Source organism: Zea mays, chromosome 5 (genome assembly GCF_902167145.1).
Source record: "Zea mays cultivar B73 chromosome 5, Zm-B73-REFERENCE-NAM-5.0, whole genome shotgun sequence".
In the NCBI taxonomy this organism is placed as follows: domain Eukaryota; kingdom Viridiplantae; phylum Streptophyta; class Magnoliopsida; order Poales; family Poaceae; genus Zea; species Zea mays.
In genome coordinates, this window is record NC_050100.1 from 22,426,565 (window position 1) to 22,429,230 (window position 2,666).

The window sequence follows — 2,666 nt, forward strand, 5'->3', positions numbered from 1 at the left end:
GACGTGGCGGGAGCGAGAGGAGAGGTGCGGTGCAGGACCGACTTGCGGCGATGTGATGGTACAGAAAGTTTGACACCATGACAAGTGGGCTCTTGTACCGATGGGTCCCGTTGGCAGAGGGCACAACGCAGGTAACTTCAGGGGAGGCGCGTGCCGCCGACTGCCCAGTAGATCTCCGCCTCCCGATGCAGTGCTGGTCATAGGATGGGATTTTCTGCGGAAAGCAGTTGTACGACTTGTCAGCGTTAGTTGGCAATTTGGGAAGCGAATGTTTTTGTGGTAAACGATAATTTAGAGGTATTACCTCCGTTCAAAAATATGTAACTTTAGATTTAGAATCTGAATAAAAATTTAGACGTTAAGATACTTTAGTTTAGTTTAGATAACTAACTAACTACTCTATTCGTTCTTTTTTATTTATTATATTTTAGTTTAAAAATAAATTAACAGACGATAAATATTCTAGAACGGAGGTAGTAATAAAAAGTATATTTAGATACATACACGTGGTTAGTTTACAAGTAAAGAGGTATAAAAAATTTTGAGCTATAGTATAGTAGTGATGTGACTTTTATATTACCATGCTCAAGTAGTATGATTAATGAGTTTGTTGCATTCATTGCATATGAGACATGACATAGAGCCGTATGGCTAGACAGTAAAGATTAAGAAACATGACTTGATTAAAAAAGACTGGGATGTTAGGTGAAATGGTGAAAAGAAAATGAAGTTATAACCAATAAAAAATATGATATAAAGCGAATAAGATCATCTATAAGGTACCAAAACATTAAAGGTCTGTGAGGATTATGAGTGGCCTTGCAGGAGAATGGATGCTTGTGTAGCATCACCGATGGTGGAAATAAAATAGACTGCACAATGCAAAGGTGTATTTGCAAGATATTTCATTCCATCAGCCAAAAGTTATGTACAGAAGTGTTTAATTGGGTTTAAAATAGATGGACATATATTAAGTGCCAAAAATGTGTTTGCATATCAGATATCTATAACCACTTTAGTGATCTAACAATGAATATGTTGCTAGGATTGAGTCACAATTAAAAAAAGATTGAAAAAACTTTGTGAAATTAATTATGAAAATGCTAATATGGACCTGAGACGGTGGTTGTCTCGTGGGGCAACACTCATGGTTAGTATATTTTTAAAGTTTGAAAATGACTTTGAAATAGTTGGGTTTTTTTGGCAAAAATCAAGGATAAAAGGTAACAGAGAAAGCCCCCGGAGGGCTTGCTACCTTCTAGTCCAGAATTTTAGAGGATCAAACAGACCATTCGGTTGAAATAAAAAATAAAGGTCCTATTACTAATCTAAGTGCCTAGAACTAGTTGATTCTTAACCTTCTAGTTTATCCTTTAAAAATTTATAATTAATTTCCATTAATATATAGGGAAAATGAAACCACATAAGACCAACAAATCTTCATTATCGTGATCTTACTCATATTGTTTCTGCAACATTTACATTAGTCACAATAATCTTATGTTTATGTTAATCACCGAAACTCAACTAGGGTATAGATGGTTTCAATCTCCCCTCTTTGATGGTTGGTGACAACCTAGAAACCACATAAGACCAACAAATCTTCATTGTCGTGATCTTACTCATATTGTTTCTGCAACATTTACATTAGTCACAATAATCTTATGTTTATGTTAATCACCGAAACTCAACCAGGGTATAGATGGTTTCAATCTCCCCTCTTTGATGGTTGGTGACAACCTAGAAACCACATAAGACCAACAAATCTTCATTGTCGTGATCTTACTCATATTGTTTCTGCAACATTTACATTAGTCACAATAATCTTATGTTTATGTTAATCACCGAAACTCAACCAGGGTATAGATGGTTTCAATCTCCCTTTTTTTATGATTGATGGCAACCTATCCTCAACTATGTGAAAAATAGATTTGAGGTTATAAGGGAACTTTGTTTACATGAACTTTTAGTGTTGACACATAAAATATTATTGTAAGTTTATATAATCGGAGTCCATAATTATGTACTATAAGTTAGAAAGGTTAAGGCCAAGTACACGAATAAATAAGCTCGTTTGGATGAGATTTTAAATAAAAGACCATAAACGAACACAAATGACACGATATAAAATATGAGTAAAAATAGCACATACCACAACATATCATGCATATGTAAAAAGACAAAGTGTGTAACAAAATGCATGAAAAATACAGACATAGGATGAGCCAAAGAGGTGGTGACCCTAAATGGAGATAGGTGGCGCATGTTAGATAGATTTGGATTTGAAAAAAATGATGTGAGTGCGGGCATTAGGATTTACCAAAAGTTAGGAATCATCGAGGGAGCGTAAACATGACGGCTTGTGGATCCAAAGCAATGGACACATAGGCACGAAGAAGCTCATCAACCATGTGGCAATTGCATGGCGACGTGGGCACGAGGACTAGAGCGTGGAGGCACAAAGCAACGTGGGTAGGGAGCCACACAAGTGCAGATTGAAAGGGAAATATACTTTGAGCCATTTCTATATTGGTTTTGGTGTTTGATAACCATACAAACATTATGGGCTAACTAGTTTGCTAAGTGAATGGTTGCATGTTCATACGAATGAAATTTAGGTATTTAATACAACCAGTAGCTTAAAAAGGCTATGAAGGGCATAATTT